At 37.9% G+C, this 9,669-nt stretch overlaps 1 long non-coding RNA gene across 2 annotated transcripts; it reads left to right on the plus strand.

The window, feature by feature from the left end:
- Nucleotides 1-540: 540 nt before the first annotated feature.
- LOC115340806 lies at nucleotides 541-7,320 on the plus strand. 2 transcript variants are annotated; one of them, XR_003923181.1, is made up of 3 exons: nucleotides 541-622; nucleotides 4,710-4,829; nucleotides 7,120-7,320. It is a non-coding gene; the product is annotated as an uncharacterized LOC115340806 (long non-coding RNA). The 2 variants fall into 2 exon arrangements; XR_003923182.1 differs by lacking the exon at nucleotides 541-622 and adding an exon at nucleotides 3,401-3,513.
- The last annotated feature ends 2,349 nt before the right edge of the window (nucleotides 7,321-9,669 follow it).

Raw genomic sequence — 9,669 nt, forward strand, 5'->3', positions numbered from 1 at the left:
CAGCTTCCCATTGATACCACGCAACATAGCAGTACTACAGTTTTTGCTAGTGAACTTCCTAGATGCAAACAATTCCACTTCATAAAGAAATACATATATTGTCTTTTTGTCAAAATCCTGACTTCATGCAGAAGTAAAGAATATAAGTCCAGTGTTTCTAGTGGTAGACTAAATTTTATCCAGAGCAGTAGTGGATTTTCCAGCAAGCAAAGAGCAAGCATATTCCAAAGACCATATATTTAAGGAAAAGGGAAAAACCACGCAAAGCCCTATAACAACACTGCCAGTCAGAAAGCTAATGGCTTCACCTGCGTGGGTACTGTGGGCTGCCAAGGAGCAGAAGCAGAGAGAGAACTGCTGACGCTTCACCGTATGCTCCTGGGGCATGCCTTACGGAGAGGTGACAAGAGAGAGAGTAAACTGGTTGTATGTCTTTCCTCAGTCCTAACAGGAATAGATCAGCATGTTCACGTATGGCTCAAAAACCAGAGGAAAGGACACCTTGAGAGTCTGCAAAGCTCGCACTCGATGGGATGGGGGAGGGGGAAGAATTTGGGGCTGGGGACAAATCGTCCAAGGGATATTCCATGCCATATAACGTCATGCTCCGCAATAAATCAGGGTAAGGAGAAGAACAGGGTGGGAGTTTTGTCTTCCAAGGTGTCCATTGCTCAGAGACTGGCTGGGCATCAGTCTGCTTGTGGGAAGGGGTTTGCCTTTGCATCTTCCCCCCACCCCACCCCCATCTTTCCTTTACTTATTAAACTACCTTTATTCTGGCCCACAAGATTTCTTGCTTTTTCTCTTCCCGTTCTCTCCCCTGTCCTGCTGGCGGGAGTGGGGTAGTGAGCAAGTGGCTGTGTGGGTGCCTAGTTGCCGGCTGCGGTCAACCCGTCACAATATCATGAAGTTATTTAGTATTATATGAATGTGCACTGTAGCTGACTTTATAGCTAAATATATATCTATATATATTAAGGTAAAGATGGTATTCATGCCAAAGATATATGCCAAGGCTTCCAGCTGTTAGATTTTAGCTTATTCTGTAATAGATCCTTGCTGTTTTATTCTTAACTCTCATCAAGGTTCATTTAAGTATCTTAAATTGTTAAAATTAGTTTCTAGAATGGAGTTAACACACCTTAAGACACATTAACAAAACCCCCCAGAATTTATAGTAATTCTTAGGCTGACTGGAATAAAGCAAATTTTGTCCCATCTTGGAAATGCTACTTTTTTCCCCCCTCTTTCTTCAGTCTAAGCATTTTTCTGCTTTCTTCCTTCAATAAGGCTAAATTCTGGATTTCAATAGAAAAAGCTCCCACTGACTTAATTTTTTTTAAGTACAATCACAGGTAATGAAGTACAGCCTTAGCAGTGCTATAGAGGTGCTGTTTTAAAGAAGGTCTATTAGGGCAGATTTTCCAAGGTACAGTCTTGTACTAGAATTACTCGAATTATCTAGTTCTATTACGAATAATTTACCTGAAAGTTTGAATTTATGACTTGATATGTTTACATATTGCTGTCCAAAGAAGACACTGCATCTTAGCAATTCATAATACATTAAACAATTATTCCTTTATGTTCCTGTCTCCCCTGCTTTAAAAGGAACACATCAGTGAATTTCTGTCAATGTCATCTTCAAAATGCCACCAAAGAATGTAGCTGGGACTTTGACTTTGAATCAATGTAAGAAATAACAGAGAATACCTAATTGCTTCTTTATTCATTAAAGCAATGTTACTTGTTTTTCCATTGGTACTTTTAGGGTGTAAATTCAGTTCCTCCTCTCTGTGACTGTATTTTTGCCAGTCTAAAATACTTACCTAAAAAAATGAAGTTTTAATAGAACGTCATGTATCACAGAACCTCCATGTATTCTTTTTAGGTCTATTGCACTTGTGTTAATGCAGTGAACTGATATAACAGATACTCAACCATCTTTCAGTAATTTGTGAGGGGGTTTTGAGCCCAAGAGTATTGTGTTATCTGGCATACATACAGTTCAAAGACAAAACCTGTTCTTGTTTTCTTTAAAGATTATATAATTAAGTGATAATTATTCTCTTTTCATCCACATTTCTAAGCAGCCTTTGCAAACATTAAACAGCCTGGGAAAGTAATTAAACATTCTCTCTCCAATCCCTAATCTTGTCAGGTTGTGTGGTAAGAGATGTGGAAGGCTCGTTAACAAAGAAGGAAATAATCCCTTATTTTATTACAGATTTTAAATAGCCAAAACATTTACAAAAACAAAGCTCCAAAGTCACCTGTAAGTTTATAGAGTGCTGAGTGTTGGCTTACAAAAACAGTGCATTCACCTGAGCTGAAACTCTTCTAAATTAGTTCTCCTTGTTATCTTTATGTTGTCCATTTCTAGTCAATGGCAAATAAAAGGACTTTTAAAAGTTTTTCTTCTTTTTTCACAGCGTACGTTGACAAGCTCTAACAAAAAGTTTCTGTGCTTGAGAGAGGGTCTTTGTTTCTTTTTCCAGCTATTGGAAAAATGTTATCTCTCCTTTCGTATTTTGCCTTGTCCTCAACTCAGAATACCTACATTAGTTACGGGTGAAAAAAAAGATGACAAACCAGTTAACTTTGTGGTGCTGTGGGCACATTTGGTATCTTAGCTCTCTATTTTAATGTATTTTAAAGCCTTCTTAAACCAGAGTTTTCAAGGTGAGCTCTGGTAATTTGATCAGCCATGAGGAGGACTTGGCCTGGCCGGAAAAACAGGCATAGAGTCACTTAAAAACATTTAGCAAAATTGCTAAGAAAAACACCTGCAGCTGAACATATGTTCAGCTTCTAAATGCCTTTAAGTAATAAAGCAATATGAAGAATAAACAAGAGAGCCTGAGTATATGTGTCCTGGTTTTGGCTGGTTTCTTTCTAGTAGCTGGTATAGTGTTATGTTTTGAGTTCAGTATGAGAAGAATGTTGATAACACACTGATGTTTTCAGTTGTTGCTAAGCAGTGTTTGTACCAAGTCAAGGATTTTTCAGCTTCTGATGTCCAGCCAGCAGGAAGGCTGGAGGGGCACAAGGAGTTGGGAGGGGACACAGTCAGGACAGCTGACCCAAATTGGCCAAAGGGATATTCCATACCATGTGATGTCACGTCCCATATATAAACTGGGGAGAGTTGGCCAGGAGGGGCAGCTCACTGCTCGGGCATCAGTCGGTGAGTGGTGAGCAATTGCATTGTGCTTCACTTGTTTTGTATATTCCAATTCTTTTATTATTATTATTATTGTCATTTCATTATTGTCATTATTATCAATATTAGTTTCTTCCTTTCTGTTCTACTAAGCTGTTCTTATCTCAACCCACGAGTTTTACTTTTTTTCCCCGATTCTCTCCCCCATCCCACTGGGTGGTGGGGAGTGAGTGAGTGGCTGTGTGGTGCTTAGTTGCTGGCTGGGGTTGAACCACGACAATATGTTCCAGAGCCACATCTCAACTGTATTCACCAGTGCACTTAGTTTGCTAGAGCATATTCTGCAAGCAGTAAGTAGCTAGTTAAGAAATCTTCAAACGCAGAAATATCATTAAACTAAACTGCAAACGTGATTACATAATGTGGCCTGCTTGACTCTTAAGTTATTCCAGTTTTACATCGGTTTCAAGTGTGAACTAATGCAAATTTCTAAGTCTCCTAAATCTTAGTGCTAATCCAACAAACACAGTTTATATAAACTTCTCAAGTTGCAGGCTGGACTTGCTGGCTTTAGGCACATGAAGTGCTGAAGTTAAGGATCATCTGCACTGGTAATAGGAGCAGAAGTTTAGACCCACCTAGTAGCAGGAACAGGCAGCCAGGTTAGGTCTGGTGCCTGCTTGGTGCCTACCTACAGGTAGCTAGAGTCTATGTGAAGAACTGGAAGCCCCTCCTGCTAATCTTCTGCTACAACAGTGTCATAGTGCAGTGCCTGTGCATTGTTTCCTTGGTCTCTATTTAAAGAACTGTAATTTACTGGAAAATATATTCCTGAATATTACTGTAATAACCCTCTTGGGTCTCTTATATCACTGGCCGCAATCGAAAGGGCAGATCTTCAGCTACTGTAAATCACGCTACCGCCATTGATTTCAGTAGAGCTGTATTGATTTACTGCTGCAGAGGATCTGGTCTGAAATATTTCTGTGGTATTGTGTGCATTTAGAGTTAGAAGATTTATGGGTTGTATAATAAAGCTAAGAAGCCTCAGCATAACCATTCTCAATGGCCAATGTATTTTTGTCTTAGAGAGTATATAAACAATTAACTTTACCAGCCCTAGTGGTGTAAAGTGGGAAAATGAGTATCTGGGATAGTGCATTGATACTAGCTGCCATTAAACTTCTTAATCAATGCTAATAGGAAAATATTTCTTCATTTATGTGTATTATACTGACATAGTCAGGATATAAGGTCATACTGCAACTGTCTGGGTCTCAGAATTGGAAGGAAAAAGACACACTTCAGTGACATGCCTTCTAATCAGTTGTATAGTGTATAGCTTTTTACACTTCAGAGTAAATGCTTTTAATGATAATTAGCAAAGTTATTTCTGAAAAAAAAAAATATGCCGGATGCAGTGAGAGGAATGAAACTTTAAGTGTTGATAACTGGTTCACTAACAATTTTCAAAGGTCATTTCAAGTGCCATAATGAATTCTGCTTAAAAGCTAGTTTGAGTGTATCCTTTTCTCTTTCTCTGCAGATGGAAAGAATGATAGTCATTGTTGCATGGAACAGCAGTGCACCAGACTCTTTTATCAGTACTTTAAAACAACTGGAGTGCAGATGAGAAGGTGTTAGTCACAACTGCCTAAAACCACAGGTAGGTATCTTGTGAAAGTGACTTAATTTTAAATACATCAGATAGTTGTGATTTCCATTGACTTTGCTTGGATAAGATCTGGGTAACTTTTGTATGTATGTATGTATGTAGGGTGGTGAGACAAGAAAAGCTTAGCCTGTGTAAAACCTTACCTGCAGAACAGGTGGTACCACCCCACACCCTGTCCTTCCCTTGCTGATCCTGACCAAATAGTATTCTTGCCTTTCCCCTTTTTTTATGGCTCCTTTAGGCTTCTGGAGTAGTTAATACGCATGCCAGTTCAGCTCACTAAGCTGACAGAAAAGTCAGTGGGTGGGAGGAGGAAACCGAATTCTTTTGGCTTAGTTGAATTGTCAGAAGAATGGCACAAGTAGTTAAACTGTGTGGGAAAAGATGACAAAGGTGGGAAGAGAGACAAGGCCCACCTTCTTTAGCAGAAATTAGCTGCCAAGTAAGCTCAGTTGTTTTATCTTAATCTGGCATCCTTATGCAGTATATCCCAAACATCCTAGACTGAAGACTGAAAGAGCACTATTGTTTTGTGTCTCTGAATAAGTATGCACACCTTCAAATATTTAACAATGCTCCTGTTGGCTTTGAATGTATTAGTAGTTGCAGAAATATATTTAAAATAATTAGCACTAGAAAAAAAGATTTTCAGAACTGGAATTCCTGTTTTTCCACATGCTGTGTTTCATAGGAGCATGGGAAACATCTGTAGGTAAGCATATGATATTGTCATGGGCAATGATGGTCCTTGCCAGCTTTTGTAATACAGGTATCCAAACAGCATGAATTCGCTTTTTTCCTTATGTTCCTAGAAATTTGGAACTCAAATAGTTCATTTTAACTTCAGCATTGCTAGCTTAAAAGTGAACAAGTCTTATGTTTTATCACCTGAAATGATCTCTGCTGATCCCACTTGCTCATTAGAATTCAACTACCTTTCTCCTGAAATTTAACTACCCTAGATTGTCCTACTGTACAAAAGCATGTCATCAAAGATAGCTACCTGTTGGAGGAAGGACAAAGAAGAAAATGCAAAATTAATCTGAATGTAAGGAGGAAAAGCAGAAATTTGCAAGGAGGTCATAAGCTAATCCTTGACAAAATATGAAAGAAAATTACAATACGTGTTCTCAGAGCATTATACCTCTGAACAGATGAACTATCTAAAAGGCTGAGAAAAGTCAGATAATCTTGCCCTCAAGCTAGAAAAAGTAACTGGAACTTCCAAGATGCTCAGACTATTGCCTGTATTGTCATGTAGTATATTGTCATTTTGAGTGCATTATGGGTGAGAATTCAGATGCAGCAGTTTGTTGGGGTTTTTTATTTAGTAGAACAATAGATGTCTAGTTGCTAAAAAGTTGAATAATAATGTTCTTATGAAATGTAAATAGCAATGACTGCTTTTCTGGATGATGTTTATGTAAAAATGCTATAATGACTGATGTCTTAATTTAAAGATCTTATGATTTGGGTAAAGAGCGTGATATCTTGTGTCCTGTGAATGGAATTTTAGTTGCAAATGTGCCATCGCAATGTGTGATAAGCAATGTGAGGGCAATGAATGAGTTATGGATGATCACAAAGGTGCAAAGCAGTACAGTGGAATAATGATTTAGAACAGAACAAAACTGGATTTTCTAATTTATGAGATATTCTGCAATTTCATATATAGTTTATAGTTCTAAAATAGAACAAAAGAAAAAAACAGTAAAAAAGTCTGAATTGCTTTGGGTTAATAGGAACAACTCTGGTAAGACTAAAATACCTCATTCTCATGTGGCCCTTAGTATTTCTGTCTTTATATTTATATGCATATAAATATATGTTTATGTGTGTGTGTATATATGCATGTATGTATATTTAAAAATGCATATTTTCTTTAAAAGTCTCCCAGCTTCAAAAATTGAAATGCTTCTTTCTGGAAGGTAGCTCATTTGAATGAAGTATGTCAATTGAATTGAAAAACAATTTGGAAAATCGGTTCATAATTCAGTTTTGTTCCAAAATATGTTAGTAAAAAATAGAACTCTGACTGTTTTGAATAATGGTAAATTGAAGAAAAGAAATGTGCTCATCATGGGAGCAGGCTTTCCCTTATTTTTCCCGTTTGCTGGCCTCCTAAATGCCTTCGTATGTCTGGTGACACAACCTGTTAAAAAGATGATAACATGCAGAAATTTGCAAGATAGCACATGACACTTAAAAACTGTATTGCTCTCGTCACCTGAGTTACAGATTCATCTGAGGCAAAGTAAATACCATCAGTTTTGTTTTTCAGTGGTTCTTTCATACTGTACTTTTGGGCCAATATCGCTCCATGGAAGAGGCCACCCATCCGACTCCATGGATCCACAAAGTATGCAAGACCTGTTGGCAAGTATGCAAGACCTCGTTTTTTTACTGCAGCCTGGGTTTGGACACGCTCCCATCACTTCGTTGTTTGCTACTGCAGGAACATGGAAGTGAAGGAATCTGTACACAACCCCCTCTGCCCTAAACTATTTTTCTTTGAGAGCTCCGTTTGCCCATGGCACTGCAATTTTGCTGTGAGAGAGAGCTGAGCCAGCTGGTTTTTGTGTCTACATCATTCTTTGTGAAGAGTGTGCATGAAGTTTAGCAAGGTGTTAGATCTTTTCCCCCAAGGAAAAAATGAAAAAATATATGACTTTGCATAAATATCATGCAGTGTTGTTGTTTTTGTCTTATCTTTAAACAAATAAATAACTTCCAGAACTATGAAATGCATTTGCATTTCTTTAGTCAGTGCTGAAGCAGGACAAAAAAGATTTTTACACTGAACATGAATGTAATCCATTGTGTAAATATTGGCTGTCTGCCATGTAGTTATATCTTTTACCAGCACCTTGCATGGTGAGTCAAGACTGCTAATGTGTGCTGGTCCTAATCCTACGCTGCTGGAGACGACAGTTCTTAACTGAGGCCTAAAGGAAGTTGAAGAAACATTTGGAAAATTTCACCTTGAAGCTACCATTAATATTGTCCTCCTCCTTGTTTTTCCATTATAATATTAGCCTGAAATCACACTGGGCTTTTCTCTTTACTTCTAAATTCTGTTTTCCAACACAGTGATTCCCAAACTTTGGTCTTTGTGATTTGTACTGCCATGGAAAGTGGTCTAGCTGGCTCATGAAGCTTAAAAGAAAAGTCTGCAAACTGTCAGCCTCAGTGCCTGCGTTGATCTTGCAAGCAAGTTGAGTGTTTGAATATCATTCTGTGATTGGAAAATCTGGGAGCCGCTACATTAAAAGGTAGGAATAAAAAAATGCATAGAGCAACAGGTTAAAAATTTCAGTACATCAAGCAACTCTTTCATTCCTTACCCAGAAACAACAACTGTGCAAGAACCTCTCAGGTGCCTGTAATAATGCTCCTGATGGCACTGCTGAATATCTTAAGAAGAAAAATTGTTGATGTCTTTTTTGGGGGGAGGGAAGTGGGGAGGAGAGGGAGAGGGCAGAACTGCTGTATAACCTAACAGCAATTTTTCTATCTCAAAATAATTTTTTCCTTCTTTGGTTCTGCAGCTGAGAGCTGGCATTTTATCATTTCAGCATGTCATATTGTTACATTGCGCAATGATGTTATGCATCGAAATGTCAGTTTCACCTAAAAATTGAAAGTTATGCCACACACCCATTTTCAGCTAATAAGATGGCTGTTAGTTCATGTAGCAGATTTTCAAGGCAATATGAAGAGATGAGCTTGTCTGAGCACTGTTATATATTATTCACAGATCTCAAAATACACCTAGTTTGCCTTCATAAGTTTTGAATTCAACACTTCCTAGATTAAAATTTTTTTAAGTTATTTTTTTAATGAAAAAAAATAATATGTGTTTGTTTTCTTAATCTACTAAAAATATTTTGTCTTTGTTCAGAATAAATGAGAGTGCTTTCTCCATGGTTGAATTATTCTATATTCCATAGCCTAGTAAACAAGAATATGCATTGCTCCTTAATATTTATTTCCTGGAGTTGCGTAATAAATGTAGAAGGTGACATGGTGTGATTATGTCTCATCCAATTCTGTGTATGCTGGAAACGAGATTTGAACATGGAAAATCCTTTCCCTGGCAGCCTCCTTCATCCTTTTTACTTTCCTTAGGGCTAGGCTGCGTGAGGGCCCATCAGGAACTGGGGCAGCCCCAACAATTTATCACTCAAATGTTCAGAGTCAAGAATGAAATAAATCTATGGCAGATTTGCTAAAAGAGAGAGCATGTAAAGCATGAAAGTTTCAGCTGTACTTCTTCATGCTCTTAACAGTTTCTAAGCTCATCCGAAGAAGAGCATGACTAATAAAGCTGCATCATTCCTTATAGTTTTTATCAGACTCAGCACTAAGAATGTGTCAATTTTGTGGATCCAGTTTGGTTTAGGCTTTGGAATAAACTGTAAGATTATTTCATGCCTATGAAAATTACTGTGTAACTTTCTTGTAAAAATTCTTTGGTGGTATGGGTTATGAGTACTGGAATAAGTAAACCAGTCCCAGAATCTCAGAAAATCTGTCTTTCAGTGCTGCAATACAGAGGGAGAGGGAATGGAGATTGTAACACAGCTCAAGCCATGGATAAAAAGCTATAGATCCTCCCCTCTGCAGGCTGATTGAAGCTTGCATTTTCTCTTGGCCTTTGTGAGTAACTGCTTTCACTGTCTGTCTTTTCCCTAAGTGATGTCCTCTTTTGTTGCAGAGGGAATTAATTAATTTTCTTAAGATAGTAGTAGTGAATTGAAATAGGATGATTTGGTGTATCTGAGTTCTTTTAGCAATGGGCAGTGTCTTGGGTTTTGCTTTTTTTCAGTGA

Source organism: Aquila chrysaetos, chromosome 4 (assembly GCF_900496995.4).
Source record: "Aquila chrysaetos chrysaetos chromosome 4, bAquChr1.4, whole genome shotgun sequence".
NCBI lineage: Eukaryota > Metazoa > Chordata > Aves > Accipitriformes > Accipitridae > Aquila > Aquila chrysaetos.